The sequence below is a fragment of the Uloborus diversus genome, chromosome 1, assembly GCF_026930045.1.
Source record: "Uloborus diversus isolate 005 chromosome 1, Udiv.v.3.1, whole genome shotgun sequence".
Classification (NCBI taxonomy): domain Eukaryota; kingdom Metazoa; phylum Arthropoda; class Arachnida; order Araneae; family Uloboridae; genus Uloborus; species Uloborus diversus.
In genome coordinates this window covers 102506528-102532485 of record NC_072731.1, presented here as the reverse complement: position 1 = coordinate 102532485, position 25958 = coordinate 102506528, and the positions used below count along the sequence as shown (strand labels likewise).

The 25958-nt window shown below is 32.9% G+C and overlaps 1 protein-coding gene across 1 annotated transcript in view; it reads right to left on the bottom strand.

Moving 5' to 3' along the window:
- Window positions 1-25958, bottom strand: part of LOC129234132 (glucose dehydrogenase [FAD, quinone]-like) — a 137972-nt gene that overhangs the window by 31985 nt on the left and 80029 nt on the right. The gene's annotated exons all lie outside the window — the stretch shown is intronic.

The following is a 25958-nucleotide window of genomic DNA, read 5'->3' as shown; positions in this document are numbered from 1 at the left end:
AATTGTTAAAAAGTCCCTAATATGTCGTCAGTAAATTTTATTTCGTTTTGCATCGACCTTTTTGCTATATTCGAAACTGGAGCCATGAAATTTACTTTAGGGAGTGCATTTCAGCGAATGACACTATATTTCCTCAATTACATCGCCTCGTCTATACTTTAATGGTAAAGTGAAATTTGGTTTCTATTCTCTTTTGCTATACCTTAAGTGTGGTGAAAATCTAGTGTTGCATTTGTTGAGCACAGGACATCGAGATACATTTTTTCAAGTAAGACATTTTACATGATTTAAATAGCTATTGTTTTGTCGTATTGTTGTTAAGCATTCATTCGAAACTGGCAATTTGAAGAGTGAATCAAATCGATGATTGTATTGCAAAGCTTTTCATTCTTATTGTGTTTTTAATTCGCGCATGAAGGATTGATTTTGCACTTAAAACATCAACGACGATAAAAACTTGAGATTCTTTACTTGAGAGCCAAGTTTCTCCTTTGGTTGTTAGACTGTTGTGTTAGAAATAAGTAAAGACTGCTCAGGACAAGCACCAGTTAGATATTATGTAGTTCAGAGACATAGACTTGTTTTTTTTTCTCGCTGGGGTATTATCTTTGTATTTAGTTTCATGAGGATATTTTCCAAATGTTTTTATGAAGGAATATTACAGAGTTTTATACGGATTGGTTTTTGCTATCAATAGGTATGTATTGTTATACTTTTTTAATCTTTAGCCTTGTGACAAACTGAGCAGACAGTATATTTCCAACATCAGTTTCGTTTATCAATTTGATGTGTATGGTATTAAATCTTAGATTTATGAGCAAGTGCGCTTAGCATAATGTTCTCATTTTGACTCCCGTTTCGCTTTCGTAACCTCTAAATGTTTTTTTTTGCACTATAATCAGCAGGTTTGCAATTAGTAGTTCGATCAAATTTTTTTTCCTTCGTAGTTGGGGAGTTGGTTCGAACATCATAACAAACCTTAAGTGTATAATATCAACGTCTTACGGTAGAAATATAGCAACCGGCCAAGCGTTCGAAGGGAGGTGGGGATTTACCCTGATCCCTCCCTGGTTGCTCCCTTTCCTGTTACTATGAAATACTATATATAAGTACTATTTTTGCACACTTATACTTTAATGACTTTTATTCAATCTTTTATTGCTTCGTAACAGCCGTAGAATTTTGAGCACTATTTAACATTAATTTCTTTTTCTAAATTTCAATTACCACATTTTAAGCATGCTTAAATTTCATTGCTAATGCCGAAACAATTCCTATGGTTAAGCATTATCTTTAACTCAAACTTAAATAAAATATTCCTCTTTAAAGCAAAATTCGCGTGTAGTTTTAATCATTAATTAGATAAATTGAAAGCTTTACGTATACAGTTAATTAAATCCATATTAATTACGTATCCAGTTAATTAAATCCTGAAAGTTCAAAAAGAAAAATCTTGATTGCTCTAATTCCCTATTTCATTTTGATAAATGTCACCACAACAATGTAACACCAATAAATCACGAAAGTGAGCTCGCAAAAGAACATAAACGACATTCAGATAACAACTGCACTGTAAAGATTTGTCAAAGAAACACAATGACCCCCCACCTCCCCCCCTTCCCTCCACAAAAGAAGAAATTGATTCCTTAACAAAATAACAATCAATGCTTTCTTTCTACGTTGATACCTGACAGTTTCTCGTTAAAAGACATTATAAAGCTCAGTGTTTCTTTTAATTAACGACATAATTAGAAGATATTTACAATGATACTGCATATTATGTTTCTCGAGGCACAATGAACGTTTTCTTTTGACATGTTAGGTCATTTTCCTTCGTCTCGTGTTTAAGACACAAGTTCAAATTGTAGCACGTAAAAACGTGTAACAGTTTTTTTTTTTTTTTTCATTTCTTCAAACGTAGCTTTTTAAAAGGGCATTTCTAGGTCAACTCCACTAATTCCATCCTCTGAATACAAATAGGTGTTACAATTTCTTCCACAGTAAAATGCTAAAGAATTCAAACAATTTCGTTAGAAAAGGGGTTTTAAATTCGCGTAAGTTATTTAGTCGGGTGTAATATAAATTCAAAGGAAGTATAAAAAATATTACAACCAAACTAATTTTTTTTTAATGAAGGAAGTTTTTGTTCCGTTATAGAATTATCTCATGAGATACGTCCGTTACTGAATCAAATTTTTTTTTTTTAGAATTGTTTCTGGAAATCTCGTAAATTTAACAGTAGAGTTCATGTTTTTCACAAATTTAATGCTCTGAAGCAAGGATCTAACACATTTCGAGTCTTTACATAGTGTTTTAAGCAGCATATACGTCTGCTACCGTGGAATCATTCTGCTTGTATTAGTAACTATTTTTTTTCAGTAACTTTTCAACAGTATCCAAACCCAGGAGGGATTTCTGTTACACCCTGCACTTAACATTGGGCCTACCTTTTCAACAGCTTATAGATGTTATGCTAGTATGCTAAATTAATCTCGCTTTTCTTTTTACTTTTTTCCCTGCCATGTTAATTAAACCATCATATCCATCTCTGTGAATGAAACCATAATATTCGGAACAGAAACTATTGTACAGTTGGACATCGGATCAGACGTTGCACGAGGGCTATTCCACTGTAACAGACGTATCAGATGTTGCACAAAACACTCGACAAAGACTTCAAGAGCGTTGAACCTTTGTTTCACTGGATAAATCGTACGAAGAACATGGCCTCTACTTTAATATAAAGCATTAAATTTTGAAGGTTTTCAAAATTTAATGCTTTATAGGTAAGTATCTTTTGAAGAAAATATTATTGTTTTTTTTTTTTTTTTTTTTTTTCTTTTAACTCAGTAACGGACGTATCTCGTAAATTACGTCCTCGTAAGATTACAGAGCAAAAAAATATATGTTATGTATACATTTAATGTGTACATATTATACGTATACAAAAAAAAGACATTATAAATGTATATGTTTTTGAACATGTTAAAAATTTAATTAGATTGTATAGAAGTAGATTCCGTGTTCTTCATACGATTTTTGTAATGAAACAAGGATTTAATATAGAAGCCTGTTGCTGCGCACAACTGATGCGTCTTCACAATTAAGATTCAACTTCCTGCAATGCTTCTGACACATCTATTTATTTTTCGCAAGTCCAAATAAAATGTACGTGCGATTCATTACCAACATTACCAACATCACGCAGGTTGTAAGACATCAAGAACAACAAAAAGTGTTTCAATAGTGTCACCGAAATGAAAATCCCCGAAGGCGTTCGAATCTGTCACACCTCTTGTTAAATGTAGCATCACTAATGCTTTTTTTTTTTTTTTTTTTTTGTACCTTCAATTTCACATTTGTTCTGTTCACACGGAACGGGTTCCAAACTCAGAAAAATCCGAAAGTCGTGCATTCTATTTGAGAAGAAAATGTTTTTAAATGGTATAGAAAGAAAATGGTTCAGTTGAGTGAAACAGGTTAATGCAGATTCTATCCTTCAGTCAGTCAAAGAATGTCATCATCAAAGTGACGTGTCAAATAGAAGGCGAGAAAAGAAGGTGAGTCAAAAAAGACTCAATTCAGGCACTGATGTATCTCCCAGTTCCGGATGTCAAAAATGCATAAACTTTTTGCGCCAAAACTGTCTGCTTTGTTACTTGGTAGTTGAAGAGATATTAAGAAATATAGTTTCGCGTTTCTATTCATTTTATAATTTTTGCAGGTGTTACATCATTTGTGATGCTAGGCAGAAAGTAAAGAATTGACACTTCCTATAATGAATAGATGAAAAGATAGATAGAGTGATATGATTTATCTACACATACAAGGGAGGCTCAAAACTGTAGGCAAAAAATGTAAAGGCAGGTAGATGGGATTTAAATAAGCAGATTTTGTACGGGAATGTAGATGCGAAAAAGCAGCGTCAAAGTGTTACCCCGTAGAGCAATATTAATCACAAGTAAGAGAGGTAAGAGAAAAAAACCACAAATAAAATAAAATTATTAATCGTTTACTATTGTCTTATTGTGAAATATTCTACAATCAAGTTCAATTTACCATCTTTGTTTGAAAGAGAGATCACCAACAGCGATGCAACTGTTCGCAGATGCGGCGTATGAAAATGCGTCAGGGGCCTTCCGATTGGAAGTCACGAGAGGTCACCATAACCATCCAAAAATTTCCATATTCAGCAAATTTTGTCTGCCGGTTTGAAAAAATTAACATCATTTGGCAAAATTTGGAGTTCTATTTGGCAGAATTATCCATCAATCCGCAAAATTTGTAGTTCCAATCGACAAATTGAGAATTTGCGACATCCCAAAAATTTCAGTTAGAGGTTTCCCTGATCGGCGCACAGAAGTAAAAGCATCAGTCATAAAATTTCCAGAAGCAACAGATAATCAGACAACCAAAGTTTCTCCAATGGACTGTCATACACTATGCTTTTAAGTTAACCCCCCCATAAGAGAAAATTCAAACACGTCAAATCTGGAGAACGTGGTGGCCAAGGAACTGGTTCGCACATACATTCCTTTATTAAATATGGTTTGTTTAGGTCCCCTCTATCAACTTTTGTATTTTTGACATATGAGGCAGTGAGAAGCATAGGGATGTAAGTGGACGTCTTAAGGTTTTGAGTAAAATACATTTAAGTTTCAGACCTTTAGTCAGGCATTGTTTGGATTTTTCTCTTCCTAAACCATGCTGTAGCTACCATCTCTTACCCCAAAGCAGATTAGAGCTTCCTCAACCTTTTATTGTAGTTATTTCCAAATTTTAAATTTGGCTCTGATATACCTTTGCTTTTCCCTGCCTCATTACAGTTTTGAGCCATCTTCAGAGACTAGGAGGTCACGGGAGGTCACTGTGACCTCCCAAAAAGTACCTTTGGATTTGTTGGTGCATACTCAAAAAGTCATAATATACCTATTTTGCTCACATCTCGCATCGGCGAGGACTAATAATGCTGCCCAAGAAAATCCTCTTTACTTTTGCAAATCAATCATCTATGTTGGACAAAATCTGTTTGAACTGAATGCTTGAATACAGTTCACGAGCTTACACATGACAATTTATGGCATTGATGAAAAATCTAATCTTATTCTTAGTACTGTTATGCTGTTATTCCTTCACATTCAAAGGTACAATGTTTGAAAAAGAAGTGCTTTTGACTCCCTGCTGCTTCGTCTGAAGCACATAGAGCTTCTAGGTCAAACTTGTCAAAAGCTATGGATCAGATAGATAATGGGAAACGATTAGGCATTGCTTCTGCACGCACTTAGTCTTGATAGACGTAGATGGATGTTTCCGTCATAGAAATATTTTTAAAAATAAAAAGAAAAAGCAATCGGCGGAATTTAAAAAGAATGATTTGCTGTTTTATCATGTTTTACGGAGAGGGGCATAAAGCTAATCACGTCGCTACCTCTTTTTTCATGATGAACGCATCAGCTTTTTAGCAGACCAAATTTGCAAAAGCTCTTCACATCAAAGAAAAAGCACCTCTTCGAACTATAACCGTGATTTCGTAAAGGAAAAAAAAAATAGTGAAATTCTGTCATGCAGCAAGTATTGACCGAAATATCGGAACTTTTGAACTTCAAAGAAGCCGCTTAGAAAAATGGCAAATTTGACTAGGCAAAAAAAAAGAAGCATTGTTTTTATTGTAGAGTAAGAAACCCATTTTTCGTGAGCGCTGGAAATTTCGATCACGTAAAATTGCTTTATTCTCTCAGTGAAAGAAGAGTTCTATTTATACAAAAGGAACGATATACCAATAGCAGGAAATATCACGTATAATTTCATTTCTTTTTCAAATAAATAAATAAAAAATAAAATAAAGAAAAATAAAAGAAAAAAGAAGCAATAATAATAAAGCCACATAACTTAATCCATGGTAAATACGGAGATCTTACCTCTTCGCCTGACTGCCATTCGTTTTTGGAAACATGAATAGTTAGTTAATTTATCTTTTTTCTTGGGAGCCAATATTTTCATTAAGTGGCGCGTAGTTCTTTCCCCGCTTGTGTTCTGTAGCATCAAAACATCTGCGCTTCATAAATGTGTATTTTTCAATAGTGTACAAAAATTTGATAATTTGAATTCCAGGAAATTCCTGAATGAATTCCAGGTAATGATTTCTAAATTTTGGTTGCGAAAGACAGGAATATATAAGTAAGATATTTGTAAGGAATCAGTTTTGATAGTTAGATTTCCTCCTCTATGAAACGCTCCCTCACCTAAATTTCCAAAGTCTTCGTAAATTAATGGTGACAACTGCCTGTCTGGACGACTTTTGAATGCACACCTTTTCAAACCGAATAGGAGTAGATCCCTCTATGCATTAAAGTTCAAATAAGATCCAAAAAGGGTTTGATTTTCAGCAATATATAAATATCGGAACTTGAAAGTGCAATAAATATCAAATATTATTTACATGCTTTTTGGCTTTTATTTTTATATTCAAATGATTAAGAACTGCGATTACTGAAATCCGAACGAAACAATTTGATTGAAAATGCAGCTAATGTCCCCCTCCTTACTTTCTAGAAAAATATTTTTATCTCTCATATCTATCGTGCAAAAGCTTAAAAATTTTTAAAACTGCAATTGACCACATATCCAATATTAATCGGTTTTTAATTCCATAGAATGTTTTGATAAATATCATAACTGAAGGAACACTTGAACTAACTTCTAACTAACATCTTGATAACTGGAGAAATTTTCTCATTCTTTTCTATTGACATGATTGAAAAAGATTCAAATTGATTGCAGTGAAAAATACTATTTATTATCGCTAATGAAAGTTGAAAGTGTTTTGTATCGTGAGTTCGATGTCCGTTGAAAAATCAAACTTTGAGCTCAGGAAAACTAAAGCCAATGAATGTAGATGATAATAATTTTCACGCATGATTGTTAATGGCATTGAAAACATCTCACGAAAACCGACATTGTGAACCAAACTTTTAAACCAATTTAATAATATAGTTAAAGACACTGACTAGAACTAGAAAGAAGCAGATGCCATAAAGCTCAAGTGCATTAGAGCGGAGGAAAAAGAGAACTTTTTTTTCATTTCACTAGCATAGCCTGAAGGGCATCAAATTTAATTGTAAGCAAATTGTTCTTTGTTCCAGTGAACGAAAAAAAAGTGGATAAATAAATTAGAATCTAAAAATTTATTACTCGGTCTGCTCATAAGAGCTAAAATCTTTGAGACACCAGGAAGCAAATGGTCTGTTGAACCACCTCCTAGGGATTCAAAGGGTCACTGATTTGCAAGATTTGACTACACAGAAATGAACTTTGGTGGCCATTTTTAATTTCTTAACTTATTTGAAAGAGCTTGAAGAGTTACGCATTGCTGAAGAGCAATGGCTACCAACTGTTTCTAAAATGCAATCTTCAGAAAAGCTGATTTGCGAAGCAAAGCTCGCCAATAGGTGGCTTTTGGAAAGGAATCAGAAAATTTAAAAGCTTCCGCAAGGTTTTGACCTCACGTCAATCATCTTCAAGTAAACGAACTTCCTTAATGTCATTAAACTTTACTTCATGCAAGGGAATCTCATACACTGAAAAAGCTGATGAAGTTCTATTCAGTTATTTGCCTTTGAAAATAGTGTAAAACATTCAGTACACATTATTCATTTGAATTTTGACGTCTTGAATTCAAATTATGTTTTTCGCAATCACGAATTGCGACAGGACCCTACTCGTTGGATTTCTTGCTTCTACAAATGATATGGAAATAAATGGCCAAGAAATTTGCATTCGTCATACTATGACTGGAGAGTTTCTAGAATGCATAATACGAGGCATACCCATAAAAGAAGAAATGGTGATTAGGATGCGGTAGTAAAGGCAAAGATTTTATGGCCGATATCCACCAGTACACTTATCATAAAGATTATTTACAGTGTATAACGTTATGTGCTTTCATGTCTCATCAATCTTAAATTATGGGAATTAGCAATCTGGAAATTTCTGGAAAACATCAGCTTTGGGTCAAGTGATTATCAATTCGGGATTGCGTCCCCCCCCCCCCTCAAAAAAAAAAACCCCGCTGAGGAAAAACCATTCCTTCAAACGAACTTTTAATGCAAGATACAAAATTTTCATTGCTATAAAGTAATTAGAGTAAGGTGTTTAAGGAACGGGAATTAATTTGAATTCAGCAAGCATTTTTTTAAGCGGGTGTGACATAGTGCTGAGTTTACATAGTGTGAGATTTCTAGAACACGAGGCTCGTTACTCCGAATAGAATATGTAATTTTACGCTCAAAGTGTAATACGGGATAACGTAGTTTCATTCCGTAATCGGAAAGTTCAGGAAACGAAACATTAATGCAGTATTAATTTCAACACAGTCAACTTATTTGTTAGTTAAAATAAGTTCTTTTGCAGTTAGCATTCAAGAGTATTTTTTACACGTACACAAATTTAATATTTTGTGTAGCTTTTTTTCATTACGTTTCTCATGAAAACAATTTATCAGATATTTTTCTGACAAATATTCTCGTTTATAAGTATATAATATTTTAATTTTTATGAGCAAACGTCAAATTAGCTTTTTGTTTTCGAGCCAGGTCAAAATAAAAAAAAAAAAAAACTTTTGGATCAAGAATGAAAAGAGTTTATACAATTCGTATTACAAAAAAAAAAAAAAAAAAAAAACTTTTTTCACAATAATTCAATTGTTGAGTGCAAAACGCTGTCAAAGCAGTTTTGCATATTATATGCGACACGCGCATAAAATATACAAAGGTTTTTGTCACTGGGTCGGCTTTGTTAGTTCAGTACCGCTGTGTCAGCTATAACCTAATCTCTGAGACATAGGAAGTTTTTTTTTTTTTTAATACAGAACATGAAAGTGGTCTGAAACGAAGTCTAAAGCAATAGATACGTAAGAACATGCTTTGAAAAAAAAAGTAATAATCAAATTGCAAAACAAAACCCTTTAGAAGAAGGAAAGTACTTCAAAAGCGATCTGTTTAATCTAGAAAATTTCCTTTTTGTTGAAGTAAATTGTGAAAAACGCCGAAGAGGCAGCATGATTCGGTCCAAACATAACCAAAGTTTTCGTGATAAGGTATCATTCTTCCGTCTTTCGTGAATAATTTGATATTCATTTTTTGACACTTCCGCTATGAAGTCGATTTCTTTTGTCTTTTCGTTTCTATATTTTGACATAAGACTTTTTATTTATGTCCCGTAAGATTTGTATTCTAATTTTAAAACCCGAAACTTTTACTCATGACCTACTTTCAGTTTGATTTTAAAAAAAACAGGATAAATAGTTATTAGTACCATGTGGGAAGTGTATGAGACTACAAACGGTGTTCAGAGAACTTTGCACTACTTAAAAAAAAATAATAATAAATTAATTTGAATTTTGAAATCTTGAATTCAAATTATGTTTTTCGCAATCACGAGTGTGTGTATGTAGGCGTGTGTGTTTGTGTGTACGGGTTATGTGTATGTGTGTGTATGAATGTGTGTGTGGGGGGTATGTGTGTTTAGGCATATGTGTTTGTGTCTGTGTGCATGTATGAATGTGTGGGTAGTTGTGGTGTATGTGTGGGTGTCTGTATGTATGCGTGTGTGTAAGTGTTTGTATGTGTTTGTGTGTGTATGTGTGTATGTGTTTGTGTGTGTGTGTATGTGCGCGTGTGTGTGTGTAGTTGCGTATGTATGCGCGTGTGTGTGTGTAGTTGTGTATGTATGCGCGTGTGTGTGTGTAGTTGTGTATGTATGCGTGTGTGTGTGTGTAGTTGTGTATGTATGCGCGTGTGTGTAGGACATGGATGCAACCTGGAGATTGCTTTCGCTATAGGAGCAGCATCGTGAGGAGCCAGCCGGTCCACGGTGATGGTGCGGAGGGTGGCGGTGGGAAAAATCAGCGTAACGCCAAAAACAGTCAAATGAGAACAATAAGAAATCGTGATTGCTCAAAAAAAAAAAAAAAAAAACTACTTCAGGTTTAAGCATATTTAATTTTTTACTTTAATCTTAATCTCAAAAAGTTTGTACACTACTTTTATACACATGTGAATCTTTCATAGTTCTGAGAACATTTAGAGGATTTTAAACTTCGTGCCAGGCATTAGAGCGGGAACAATTTCTTTTTTGAGAGTAAGGGCTTGTTCATAACTGTCCCCATATGGACATAAACTGTCATTTGAGAAATGGCAAAATCTTCCGGAGTGCCCCCCCCCCAACCCCCCAATCCCCATCTGCGCTCTCCTCGGAAGTTTTTCTTTCATGGACGCCATTTTCAGTTCCGATAATAACGCCATTTACATTGAAACTATTACAAGTCTTTAGCTAATATTGTACTAATCGAAATAATAACTTGATAAAATAAGGAAGGAATTCTGTAAAAAACTATTAAATAGTTTTTTTTTTTATAAATTAATTTTCCTTATATCAGCAAGACTTTCCAAACCCTCAATATATTTATCAATTTTTATGCTCAAGAAATATTTCTCTTAACTTCGTAGTTTGATTTTGAAAGGTCTATTAAGTTTCCATACTTTAAGGTATCTTTAAAAAAATCAATAACCTTCTTTTACTCGTGTTTCAATTATTTCACTGGAGGGTCATTCCATACGAAATGAGCAAAATTCGCAAAAAAGTGGTGGCCGCATGGTAACAGATTTTTATGAAATTTGGTATACAGGTTCCTTTTATGCCTATATAAAAATATCTAAAATATTTTTGCTTCAAATTTTTTATTTGAATAGTTAAATGCAATTGAAAATTGGTCAAATTGAACAGCATTCTCATAAATGCTAAATGTTGCACTTTTGAAGGTTTGTATCTTACTAACTATTTAATGAAAGCACAAAAGTTATATGTTTTTGCAATCTATGAAGTAGGGTAATCAATCTGATATCAGTAAAATTTTCAAAGTTATTATAGTTAATTTTTAACCGAGTTTCAAAAACTAAAAATATTTCAATTTTCTCATAATTAAGCATTTTATTTTTTAATCTCAGTCTTTAAGGAATGCATTAACTTTGATGAAATTAATACCCAATAACGTGCTAAGTATCATAAAAGAAATACCTTACTTTTGAAGTTGTATTTTAACTCCTTTGTCTTCAAAATCAGTTTTAAACTTAGTGACATTTTGTAAAATGACGATTTTCCCCTTCACATACACACAAAAATTCAAATGAGGGAAAATTCAGACAACTTTAAAATTTTACAAGAATATAGAGCTGTGTTTCTACTATTTGTTTGAAGAAACTCGAAATTGGTTTTTGATTTCCAAACGTAAGATAAAATAAAAAAAAAAAACAGCATTTTTTTTCAGTTTTATGGGTTAATCCATATGTGTTTGACGGATGGGTGTACTCGACCATCTTAAATTTTTTTTTGAAATTCATATTCCTAAAAGCTGCATATTAAAGATGTTTAAAACCACTTTTATTTTTTCTCTCAACTGGAACTTTGATTTTTTAGAGGTCATCAAAAATCATTTTCGTAGTCAAAAAATGGGACTTTTAGACCTTTGCATTTTGGCCAAAATCCATTTGAATTTCATTTATGACAGTTAATTTAACGTTTTGATGTTAAAGTGCATAAGTTGATAGTCTTAAATGCTGAGTTACGTAGCTGTAAGTTAATAATTGAAATAATGGCAACAGGTTAAAATTCAAGGCAATATGTAAAAATTTTACTCATTTCAAAGGGGGATAACTCACGTAGAGGACGGAAACACAAAATGAAGTACGACAAAAACTAATCACTAAAACCATGCTAAAAAGAATGTGTACTTATTGCTGTGTGTTTGTGTACCCTTTATAGATTACAGCCCCTCAAAAATCGGAAAAATGACAAAAATTACATTTTTAGACCCCTATAAACCAAAAGGGGATGGAATTAAAAATAAAATTTCCTGGCCAATTGAATATTCCGTTCAAGTACTATACATGTTATACATATTGTTTTTTTATTTGGTTTGTAAAAAAGATTCAGGTCTTTGAAATTAACAATTTTGCCAGTCAATTCACACACTAAAACAAATAAAAAATGTGAAAACGTCATGGCACCTTCTTAAATTACCTATGTGCCCTATATAATACATTATACTGAAAAAACATATTGTAATTTTTAAAATAATTATTTTAATTTGATAACTTAGAAATATTTGGGTATGAATGAGTAGTTTATACTGTATGGAACCTGTATGGATTGACAATTATGTGAAATTATGAGAATTCAAAGAACTAGATAAACGACTAAATGATGCAAAAGCAAATAAAACTAACATTTATTTCAGTTTTAAAAAATGTATATTTCAGCATGTACTTCATAAACATGCTTTTGAGAAAATGAAACACGAAAGAAATGGTTAATTTTGCTAAACTTACAAAATAAAAAGAAGTAACTAATGAAATTTTACCTTTGTTTAAGTTACTCTAGTAACAAAAATACTTTGATACCAATGATTAAAATTTAGTAGCATCTAAAAGACACTTCAATATGTTACGTTAAAAAAAAAAGAGCAAATTTAGAGCATTCCCTCATCTTCAAAAAAACATCTGAAATAGAGGAAAAAATGAAATTTTTGGAAATTTTCTACTTTTTAAAGTACAATTTCGTCATCAAGAAATTCATAAACAGTTACTAAATTAAAGCAGATAGTTCGCTATAGATAGTTTTTCAATCTGAATCATTTTTACTCTTATTTTATCATTAAAAGAGCTAGAAGAGTGATTTAAAATCTGAAGTAAATTGGCAAAATTTCAATCTTTGTTAATATCTCAGATTCAAAAAAAGATCCTAATAAATTTTACTTTGCTCTTTATCAATAGAGAATTGTTTATAGAATGCAGAAATATTTATTTTTTAAGTGTACGTTTATAACTTATGGAGTTATTGAGTCACAAACTGGCATCAATGAACTCTGAAAATTTAGGCTTAGCTAAGCATCAACTTCTAATTTCAATAACAAAGCCACAAACAGTTGTTCAACTTCCATACTTTGCATTCCCTCATAGATGTGTATGGTTTACCTAAATAAAAATTTTCATTGAAATCTGTGACATGTCAGCCATAGCTGATTTGCTCATTTCGCATGGAATGACCCTGGAGTGAGCATAAATTTACAAGCAATATAACATTGCAAAGAAGATGACGGAGAAGAAATACTGGGCTTCAGAAATGACAGTTTTTGAAATCAATATTTATATGTGTAAGTAATATAATTTGAGTTGAATATGAAGAAAGAAAGAAAAAAAAAAAAAAAACGAATGGAATTTGGCATTTGTGATTCCTAACAGACAAATTTATCGTATTCAAAAATTTCTTGAACAATGCAATCGAGATATATGATCATCGTTTTAAATTTTAAAGATCAAGACGTTTTAAATTTAAAAGATTCATAGCTATTCTGCGGCACCATTAGAAGTCACGATACGCGAATAAGGACCCAGTGGTATGAGCAAGCAAATTCCCTGAAGTAGAAACGGTTTTTATGGTAATTCAAATGTGAATAGTTTTTTTGGTAATGGTTGATAAGATTTTCGAGCAAAATTACAGATTTCTCAAACAATTGTAATCCAGAAAGAAAATTAAAAAATGTGAATATAGAACGAAAAAAACCTTACCTAATTTTAGACGATTTATTCGTCTTTATTACTTATTTTTTTCTGACATTTTTTTCACAATTGTTCACCATCGGTTTATCCCCACAGCGTCAAATGGTTGTTTCAATATTATGAAATGGGTGTAATAGTTACTGCTTAGTATAGTTTTACCTAAAGATAAATATTTGTGATAACAAGAATAAAAAATATTTTTCCTTCAAAAAATATTTTTTTAACTATATTATTGAGAAAACCCTTCAGCATTTAACATTGTTCAGGGAATTTTATTTATAATCCACAGCATTCTTTCTTTTTGAAATTTTCCTTTCAAATTTTATCCTGTAATTTTAATTAAAAATTATTATTGAAAGTTTCGCGTATTCAAACTAAAATCGTCTGACATATAGCGCAATATGTCAGAAGTTTTAGTTTGAATTTTTCATAGTTCAGACTTTTTCATCAGTTATATGGAATTCAACTATAATTCTTAAGTTGAATTTTTCAAAGGGCCACTAATATTTTTACCCATATGTGATACTTTTATGAAACTACCCTCATAAGTTAAGCACAGCAAAACAAATAACAGTTAAAAAAAAAAAAAAAAAATCCATGTTCAAATTTGTCTTTTACAATACAAGATGACCCTCAGAGTAACTGCAGGGTCATTCCCTAGTACTGCAGTGGGATTCCTAATGTCGCGAAAAAGATTTTTTAAATATATTTCTTAAAGACATTTTTGCATGTTTCTTTCATAACCAAAGTTTTAAAAACATTCTTCGAGAGGTTCTTAATTTATTTCGCCCTTTTTCAGTATAGTCAGGTGTTCATATTATTTTTCCCAACCTCTGAATTTTTGCTTTTCTTCTTCACTGTTTTATTTTCTTCTGTCTCTGTATCTGCTTTTTTTTTTTTTTTTTTTTCACGCATTCTGTTTTATGCCACGGATTCAGAACGGTGCATTATTCCTTCGAGTCGAAAGAGGAATTCCCATTGAGTCGAAAAAACAAAGCGAAGATTATAGAGAGATCAAAATCAAACTCCGCTTTCTATCACTAATTGCTATTGGCACATGATAGAAATCTATAGCAACCAGAGCCATTGTTTCAGTTGTGGTCAAGATTAATGGAGAACGAGTGAAAACGGCGCTGTGCTCATACAGACCGACTGACCCGGTTGCGGTTAAAATGGGTAGACTTGAATGAAATCGATATCTTCATCCTTATTTAGAGCAAAAGCATATCGGGAAACTCTCCATCCGAAATTTGCATAATAAAGTACCACACAGCACGACTATTTTTTCTCTGAAGGGATTCTTTTGAGATACTTATTTTTTTATGTCTCGTTAATTTAAGCGTGTATGCGCTTCTTGCGGCCATTGCTTCGGGTTTTTTTTTTTTTTTTTTTAATGTGCGTCGTACAGTGGGACTCTTTTAGAATGCAAGCTGTATCAGGTGAATGACATGCATCAGAAAACATTCGAATTTGGACCTATGTTTTCAGGGGGGATAATGGACCTTTTCTTTCTCTTCTGCAAGCAACGCAATTTCACTGCGGTAGAGTGAATAAAATTTTAGATTTCGGATATACATGCAGGGACGGATACAGAATAGCATTTTTTTTTGGGGGGGGGAGGAAGTGGTCATGCTGAAAAATGCACAAGCTCCTACCAAGGAACCTACGGTTTTGGGTTTGAAAAATTTCTGAAACTGCTTTAGTGTCAAGCCAAATCAGTCAAGAATATGGCACTAATATGGCCTAAACGATATAAATTAATTTCATAAGCAATGAAAAGAAGTAGTATTTCAAATATTTACTTTCAAAAATAACTAATGTTTTTGAAAAATTACTGCAATCGTTCACATTTTATTCATTAAACGTTTGAACACAATGTAGGACGAATAATATTGTCGACGGTTTAGGGGAGGGGGGCATCACCCCCATAATCCTTTCCTTGTATCCATTCTTGTATACCACTTGGTATATGTGTGAAAAGTTTTTTAATTAACTTTGAGAATAAGACGCTTTCTATAGGGGAGGGATGATGAGAGACATTTGACATCCAGTCTGCACGCACATGAATATTCTGTACAGATCTGTGGAAGAATCTTTTGAACCAAAAACATTTAATCTGAGCGTCAAATCTGACAACTCGATTGTTTGTAGCTCCAATAGAAATATTCTTACTAACTAATTTATTTAATCATAAATACATTTCTCTACTCACCGATCTAAGTGAGAGAATAACCAACGTATCCCATTAAAAGGAACATTTACCGCTCTTTACTGTACATTAGTTAAATCCATTCAATTTATAGCGCAATCTTGCTAATTTTTTGAATTCAGTTGATGAACATGAATCAAATTCTGATAGCTATTAGTGGCATCTTTAAATAAATTTCCATGCTTTTGTATCATTTGATTTTCATCTCTGCTAATTAGATTTAAAAAAGTCCTTGAAACAGAACAAATAGTAAAATGCATAAAATTTGACTAAAAGGTTACAAATGCCAATCACATAAATTTACTCAATATTATTCCTGTGGTTTTGTTATTAATTTAACCCTTAGCAATTATCAATAACAGAAGAAAGTTGTGTGAAGAAAATTAAAGCTAAAAAATCTAAGGTGCGGAACAAGAGAGAACGAAAAATATAATTTCAGAGCATTAATTATACAATATTAGCAAATGAAATCACTTCAGTAATGAACGAAACATGCAATATGAGCAATAAATGCATAAAATGGTTCCATAAAGAGTTGAAAAACAGATCAATAAAGAGTTGAACGGTACCATTTCTTGCGGACTCTCGCTAGTGAACGAGATTGATTTTTAAACACCAGTGTGTTGGAAATGACAGTTTTAATGAAAGAACATCTGCCTCCAGCTTGGTTATTGACTATTCCAGATTGATGAGTATATAATAAGGACGAAGCTGTTTTCTCTGGATGTAAAATACGGGGCTATCGGTATTTTGCACGAAAGTTTAAAAGTTTTTGGATGATTTCCTAGAGCTATTTGTACTAATGGTACTCGCACGGCTTTGCCCGTAGTAGAAAATTAAAAGGTCATTTAGTTCGCCTGTATATTTACAAATAATGGATGATAAATTTCTCGACAAAATGCTATGTTAATTTGCTCGTCCATGTTATGGTAATTTACTTGTCCATGTTATGGTAATTCGCTCGGTAAAATGGGCTTAAAATTAGGATTGAAAAAGTAAAAAATCGAATTTTTGAAAAATTGCTTCCAGGGGCTCACCACAATGCTACGAACTATTTTTGTGCTAAATTTCATGAAAGTCGGCTGAACGGTCTAGGCGCTATACGCGTAACAGAGATCTAGATATCCAGAGGCACAGACTTTCAGCTTTATTATTAGTAAAGATTTTATTTTATTTTTTTTTATTTTATACGAGAGAGCATAAACCTGAGTTAGGGGATATAAAAATTTTCAATACCTTAAACTGTTTTTTTTTTTCTTTTTAAATTCTCTCTTTATTGAAACTAAAACCCAGGCTACTGTTTATAAATTTGATGAATTCTTCAATGTTTTCTTTTTCCAAGAAATTAATTTTCTTATACGCAGTGAAAAGAACAATACCCGGTCCACACAATTTGCATTCACTAAGTAAAAATACAAGGTTTAAAGCCAGCGCATTCTAATATTGTTTGAAACTCATTCTTCGAAAGAGTTTCCATCGAATCTGGAACGCTCATTCAAGGAATTCAAGTCCTAAAACCGAAAGTAAATTTAAAAAAGAAAAGAACTTGGAGAAAGTTTGAAAACAAAGATAATAGCAGCTTCCTAAGAGAAACCATGACTCTCGTATAATAAGTGTAGTAGATTGCTATTGTATGTGATTGTTATTTTTTTCTTTACAACGTAGTAGGTGTTTCCGACAACGTCTACGACAGCAACCTGCCTTTGATGAAGACAATGCCTCTGGGGTATGATAAGCATTTCGAACCATGTAATTGAATATTTAAGGAAAAAAAAAAGAAGGGGAGGGATGTTGATAAGTAGAAACAATAGGAATTGTAGCTTTCCACGTGACGAAGAGAAGTCCATTTATTTTCTGTTCGATAAATAAGGAATAAATGATTAAATTTTTGAAAAAAGAAAATGTAACGCGATTTTGCGAAACACCCATTCAAGGTTCGGGGGAGATTTTTTACAAAGCAGTTAAATTAATGAGGCAGTGAGAAGCAAAGGGATGTAAGTGGACATTTTCACGTTTTGAGTAAAACCCGTTTAAAGGTAAGATCTTATGGAGGCTTTTATTGAATATTTTTTTCTAAATCATGCTGTATAGCAGCAACTACCATGGCTGCTAGTACCATCTCTTGCCCCAAGACAGAGGAGAGGTTCACCTACCATGTGTACCGGTTATCTCCAAATTTTTAATTTTGCCACTTACATCCCTTTGCTTCTCACTGTCTCAAATGATTTAGTTTTATACTGTCTTGGGCAGGAAAAAGGCAGTATCTTCAGAAATGAGTTTTCAAGATATTTGAAGAAACACGATTTATATTCAATACTAACAGTACTGAATACTAACAATAAGGAAAGCTTGGAATTTGAACTTTTTTTCGCGCTTTTTGTTCTGCAGAAACCAAGCTTGTAAAATAAATCTAAAGTAGAATAGATAACAGAAATGCGAAATATAAAATACGAAAAATTTGCAGTTACTGCTCTTTACCTCCCCCGGCAGTATGGTGCATGATTTTAGTTTTGATTGTTACCAAAAACGTGAGATACTAGAAAAATCTACACTGCGATTTTGGGGTGATAATTTTGTATCAGTAAAGAAAAATGGGATAAAAATAACATGTTGGGTACTTACTACAAAACAGTTCAAACATTTAGTTTTTAAAACACTAACCTCGGATGATTTGGTTTATATCAAATAACCTGTCTTAACTTTTCTTCTGAACTATTACTTTTTTTCATCTTTCCAACGACACATTTAGGTGTAGAAAGTCGAAAATTAACCACATTGAAATTGTGAAAAAAATAAAATAGTAATAATAGTAATAAAAACAGCGAAAATATGTCTAAGTAATTTCTAACGAGATACAAGCGAGCTCTCAACTCTCAATTTTGCTCGATTTTGCTTATTATGGCTTCATTCAATTGAACTTTAATCATGCTTATTTTCACTAAAGAGTGATAAAAGTCTTTACTTAGTACAAAAGTTGTTCTGCTTTAGAGAAATGCTTTGAGAAAATGTAAAACGGAAGATCCAGCTAAAGTTGACCCTATAACGAAATCTCTGGGGGAGTAAACGTTTTTGCCATCTCTCTTATTAGCTTATTAGCTCTCAGAATTGAATCTTTTCAAAATTCACGATTTTATAAACTAAACTGACTTTTCATCGCAAAAACAATTACTTCAAAAAAAAAAAAAAAACCTTCATGAACTAAGAACTGTGTCCTTAAAGGTCTAAAAGGGAAAATTGTTTTTTTAATTGAGGGGATATCGTTGACGTAATAACGTGAATTTTACGTGCCACGATATTCGCAAAGTGATATTTGAAGTTTGACACAGGGTGTAGGGCTCCAAGAATTTCAGATTTCGGCTCGGTTATTCACTTATCCAAACTGATGAGTTATAATAAGAACGAAACTGCAGTCTTGGATGTGGTAACCGGGCTGTCTGGTATATTGCATGTAGTTGTGCATTAGCCCTGGCTTAGAGGCGGTAACTTACTGCTGATGGAATTAACCATGTTTATTCTTCTCTTTTTCCCTCTTCCAACCTCTATCTCGAGAATCGAAAGAAACACAACATGTCTGGTAATTAATAAACAATAAACAAGAAATTTCAATTTTACATTCACTCCAAAGAGAAAAAATGACTTTGAATACCTTGGTTGTGATCGTTAGCTTTCGTATAAATATTCACGTTAACGTATATGCTTTAAACAGGAAATTTAGTGGAAAAAGAACGGGGAGGGAGATGCAATAGAGAGCCTTTTTTGCATCGTGCATTTACTGACAGGAGGTTAAAGTGTAAGCATGATCCACTTCATTATTGCTGGCACCCGGCAAACTACAAAAATCAACTATTTTAAGCACGTCGACAGAATAATGCATTGATTAGGCACAGGCTTCTTAAATCCAAAGTCACAGGTTCGAACCTGGATCCAGTTGGTGGATTTGAAGATGCAGAAAATCGACAGGTCGTGTGATCTGACTGAAATCATCATTTTTGAGACCGTTTAATTAAGTAAGATGATAAGATCTCATGTTTTTTCTGACAGGAGTCTAAAACTACACCACGTAGAGCATAATTACAGCTCTTGCTCAAAGTTATTGACCCAAGCGTTATAGAGTAATTGACCTAAAACTTTGATTCTTGTTGTTTCAAATTATCAACTTTGAGACCGCGTAGTTAAAAAAGTTGATTAGTTGCCATGGGTTTCTAATCTGGACCTTAAACTACACCACTCACACTATAACTACAGCTGTGTCCCAAAGTTGTTGACCAGTCGCGATCAAAGTTATTGACCTCTAAACTTGGCCATTTTTAAAAAAATCATCGACTTTGAGACCGTTTAACTACTAAAGTCAAGAGAAAAGAAAGCTATTTTATATTTTTCTTAGTACTATGCTGTGGTGAGTAGTTAATCATATACTTATTTCCGTGGATTTTTCACAGCTTTAGCAGTAATAAGGGCCTAAACAAGGCAAAAAAAGTAAAAAAAGTAGCAGTTTCAATTACCTTCAAAGCCATGAGTGAGTCACCAAAATAATTATGCTAGCATGTACCTAGTATCAAGTAGTATCCACATTTAAAAGAATTGGCTTTGTTCACTCATTGCTTTTGAAGCAAGGCAGTCATATATTTAGCTCTTTTTTTTTTCATGACCTTAAACTTTGACCCCAACTCAAGGATAAACAAATCAGTTTTTTACAAAAAGAAACCTCACTTTTTCTTATAGTACCACTAATACATCCTGAAATTTTTACGAAAATTTAAGACATCAACTATCAAAAGTGTCAAGCCTTTAAAAAAATGAGTCTTAGTTATTAAAACACTTAACACTTCATGTTTACAATATGGAAGTAGTATAGTTCATCGTAAAGCAAGTTATAATCAATTCTACATCATAAAATCTCATCAGTAAGAGAGGAAAAATGAAAACCACATTCGCTATCGCCCGAGGGTTGGCAGTTTGAAATAGAACGTAAAATTCTCACTATCGACTGCAAAAAACAGAATCGTTCTGTGTGCTGCGAGAGGGTGTATTTCTTCGGCATTTCTTTCCTGCACTGCACGTGAGTCGTGAGGGAGCATCGACCACGCGAATGTTCCCCTAAAGGGTTTTCGAACGAAAATGTGAAATCCGCACGGTTTTTATTTTAGCCTCTAGCAGTGGATCAGTAGTAACAGGTTCTTGACACGATAGCAGAGAGTCAACTAGCGAGGAGATTGCACATATTGCACGATAGGGATTAGAGGGTGGGGATGCATGGGAATCCCAGCTACTGGAATGCAATAATTTTTAACCTTCAGATTTGCATGTTTAGTTTATCAGCATGCTAGTTTCAAAAATAAATAGGCATAAACAAGCAATTGCTGCCTCTTATACTAGCTAGAACAAGACTACACGCAGAACACGAAATATAACTTAAAGAAAATTCATTGGAGCCAAACAAAAACTTACAAACATCTAATTATTACAATAAAGAAGAAAAAAATCTGAAGCCGGATGGTTTTGCTATTTTGTTTGCTATAAATGTCAGTGGCATACCAAGTTTTTCTCATGAAAAAAAAAGGGGCTTTTCTTGCATGCCCATTAATCAGGACACTCAGGAAGGGGACTTTGAATCAGACTCAATTGATTTTGAAAAATTGATGCATTTACTTGTATGTGGGATTGGTTTTTGTTGTATTTCGATATAATTTGCATTGAGTATATATGTATGTCCTACCCTTGCCTGGAAAATTTTTAAACCCCGACCTGTTTCCTTCTAACTTCAAAACCAGCATTTTATTTATGTCGTATTTACGTTACTTTATTTCATGCTATAACAGTCGTAAAAAAAAGCTTTTTTCTAAAACTTTTTCTAAAACCTTATTTAAGAGTTAAGCGCCTTTCTTTAAAAAAAATCAGGTGCCTTAATTTTTTTTATAAATTAAAACACGCAATGCATTCAATTAAAACATTTTATGCACTGGTAGGTTAGTTATAAAATTCACAAGCAAATCTTCTTTTATACTAAAACACAAAATGAACTTATAAGCCCATTCTTTTTTTAACAATTAAAAAATATCGGCAAGTTTACTGTGTTGTTTTAAAACTTAAAACAAATAGAAAGTAGGCAATGGGCAATTGTTATAGTCTTTATAGACTAACTATACTGTTTTATTATCAATTATTTAAAATATATTTTACCTAAAGTAAAATACAAAATCTGGGAATAAACACGAGGACTTTTAAACATGAAAACATAGCTAAAATTAGTTTTTTTAGGTTTTTCTTTTTTAACTCTTTTCTATCCTAATTAATAAATGTCCATAAAAATATAAATTAATAATCAAAACTATCATATAAATTAATAATCAAAACTATCAGAGAGAAAATCAGAATAAATATTTTTAGAGCATTCTCATTAAATCAAATTGAAGGGCCTGCTGCAAAAAAGGTGTAACACAATTTCAATGTTTTTAAATTGGTCAGAATTAGAGCTTAAAACTGCAATCCACTTTTTTATTTCTTATATTATAGTACCTTACTTTGTATGATTCTCAATAAAAGAGGAGTGATAAATATATGAAAAAACTTAACAACATAATTTGGTATTTTACTTCTGAATGCAAATCTGTTGAAAATTAAAATTAGGAGTTACTTCCTTTTTGCAGTAAACCCCTCAATTTTAATTATGTTTTATGCATAAATGTTACTTTAAACAAATGTCCCATTCAAAAATTTTTAGAAAGATCTAACATTTTTATTGCAAGAAGGTTTTTTTTCAACTATTGTTCATTGATAAATTGGTATTAAATGAAAGCTATTTCTAAAAGCACTGAAGAAGGAAAAAATCTAGTTTTTTATTCTCTGTAAACATGCATTGTTAAATAAGCATTATTTTCTATTTTCATGATTTTAATGATTTACGATTTGAGGAGTGAAAAATGGTCGTTTCTTTTGTTATAGCTCTGAATCCCTATTATACTTCACATCTGAACCATGCTACTGCAGCTTGTTTAAGAAACTCCGTGTAGTTCTATAGATACCACAACTTTACGCTCTTAATTTTCCACATTAAAAAAAGATCTCAGCCATCAACTGAAGGCAGAAGTGTTAGCCAGCTCCATTGATGTAAAATATATGAATTGGTGTTGAGCTTTGTGTGTACGTAAAAGAATGTAGGTCAAAGTCAATCCTTAAATCAACATTTGTAGGACGTTTTTTAAGAATGCCTGCTTCTCCTGCCATTACGTGTGGCCATCTATTAAACGTGGTTGTTTTTTTACGATTTAGGCAACCAGTTAATTTAAGTCCACGAGTAGGATAAATTTTCTTAATTTCTTTCTTTTTTTAAAAAAAAATTTGTTGGGAACAAGGAAACTGTGAAACAAACTGTCATAGACAATGAATGTAGTTAAAAGTAATAATAAAATAAATAAAAAAATAATAAAAATGTGTATATATATCTAATTTGAATTCGAATTATGTTTTTCGCAATCACGAGTTGCGACAGGACCCTACTCATTGGAGGCTATTGTTTCTACAAACGACTCCTGTCCTCCCAAGCCTGCCCCTCCTCCTGGGCGGTTACGTGTGTGTATGTGTGTAAGGACTTGTTTGTGTGTAAACGTGTGTGGATGTAGGAGTGTGTGTATGCAGGATATGAACGCCACCGCCTAGGAGGAGGGGATTCCGGTGGACAGTGCTGCTAGTGGAGGCTAGGACCAGAGGAGCAGCTCCGTCTGCCGGTGGACGGCGGTGCTGCAGAGGCCCCTGGTCCATTCTGAAAAAAGGAACCGGACATCAAGGACGGTCAAATGAAAGCAATAAGCAATCGCATTGCTCAAAAAAAAAAAAAAAAAAAAAGACTAGTGACAGAGTTTTGCTATAAAAATGCAAAAAAGGAACAAACTTAAAATATTTATGCCTAAAATTGAGGGTTTTATAAATAGAGCATTTGTTATTCAATGACTTAGTTATAAAGTTAAAACAAGGGGTTTACGAACACCGAACGAATGAGCTGCCAATAACTAAGGTGAAACAACCAGTAACTGACACCCGCACGAGATGTAGATATTGCAAAGCAGCTGACACTTATAAAGAAAAAAACAAACTATTGGGTTGTTCGGAAAGTCATTTCGTTTTTTTGGGGGAACATGAAAGACAGTTTTCGTATAATGAATAAATATTTTATTAAATTATATATTGGTCATTCTGGTCCAACACCTCTTGCCATCTTTCTGGCAGTAACATAATTCCCCTCTCATAAAAGTTTTGGTCCTTGCTGGCAAGAAACTGGTTCAGGTGGTTTTTGACATCTTCATTTGAGGTAAAGGTTTTGCCATCCAAAAAATTTTGCAGGGACCGGAACAAATAGTAGTCGGAAGGCGCCAGATCTGGAGAATATGGTGGATGTTGCAGTACGTCCCATTCAAGCTGTAAAAGTTTTTGGCGAGTGACCAAACTTGTGTGAGGCTCCGTAAGGACATGGGGCACCCACACATCGAGCTTCGAGGTTAAGCCCATGCCTTTCAAATGGCCATAAACAGTCGAATTCGACAAATTTAATCTCTCACCGATCTCTCGTGTGGTTATTCGCCGATTTGCATCAACTAATGCCTTTATCGCATCTTTGTCAGCTTCGACCGGCCTTCCAGACCGTGGTGCATCTTCGACATCAAAATTGCCGGATCGAAATTTTGCAAACCAGTTCTGGCACTGGCGTACTGTTAACACGCCTTCTCCATACACATCCGTCAATTTTTTTCTCGCTTGGACAGCATTTTTACCTTTTCTGAAGTAAAAAAGTAAAATATGACGAAAATGCTGCTTATTGCTCTCCATATTTAAAAAGGCACCAACCAAAAACTACTGCGTAGAATTAATAGAACTTTTTCACACACAAGCCTTGCAATATCAGCTCTCAAGACATATAATGGTTATGCGGCTTAAGTGTGAAGTTGGTTTCGAAATAACGTAATTAAGTCCTCTGACGGGAAAAAACGAAATTACTTTCCGAACAACCCAATAATAAGACATATTATAAAGTTGTACAAAAAGTACAAAATTATAAAATAGTGTTTAAATTTGCAATGCTTACCTTTCATTTATTCCTGGCTGATATTTTGACACCTGTGTTTTTCTCGTTGGATTATTTTTTTTCTTTATAAGTGTCGAAAACCCGTGCAGTGTTAAATAATAGTGCGGATGTTAATTGCTGGTAGTTTCACCTTAAATAAGTCGCTCAAGGTTAAGCTGTTTACTTTTGATGTTAAGTTTTGCCTTTCATCACAAAAGAAACTGTCACGGACAGTAAATGTCGCAAACAAAACATGACTAGTGACAGAGTTTTGCTATAAAAATGCATCTAAAATGCCACTAAAAATGCTGTGTTAACTTTATAACACAAAAATTTTCTTCCCATGGTATCGAAAATAAGAAATGGTGGTAAGTGCTATACTTCATTACAGTTATGCATGCATAAGAACTTAAATTTGGTGCATTAAAAATAGAAGGAAAATTTTAGAAGTTATTACGACGTTGAAGCTTTGCTGAAAGTTTTCAATCTGAGAAGCTAGGGAAAAAAAATCTCTCTTTATTAATTCTGTGTTACTTGTTAATGTCCGATAGACATTTCTTAACTGTAGAAATAAAACAAAAATACATCCGGAAAGAAGAGTTGATGAGGAGTTGATTTTTATTTGAAATTGGAACAGTGAAAAAGAAACGTGTTAGTGAATCTTAAAAAGTTAAACAACGTTTATTCTCAAAGTGTAAGACTGAATATTATGTGTATAATTGTAGGTGTCTCAGTAAAAAGTAGAAATACACTTTCATAGAAACATTTGCAGCAAAATATTTAGGAAGGAGAAATCAGCTTAGCAATCAAATAACAGAAAGAGCGTTTGTTCAGGTTCTGAATTATTAAACATGAATCATGAACTTGGATAAAATTCAGTATTTTGAGGGAGATCAATTAGTTTGCTTCGTTTCTTTGGACATTTAAAATTACACAGATAACAAGGATTTTGTCCCCTTCAACTTTATTCAAAAATAGATAAAAGTGCAAAAACAACATAGTCAGTTTTATGTTTTCTGCTAACAAAACATTTTTGATGATTAAAAGTCGTATATGAACATAATAGAAAACTTTTTTTTTT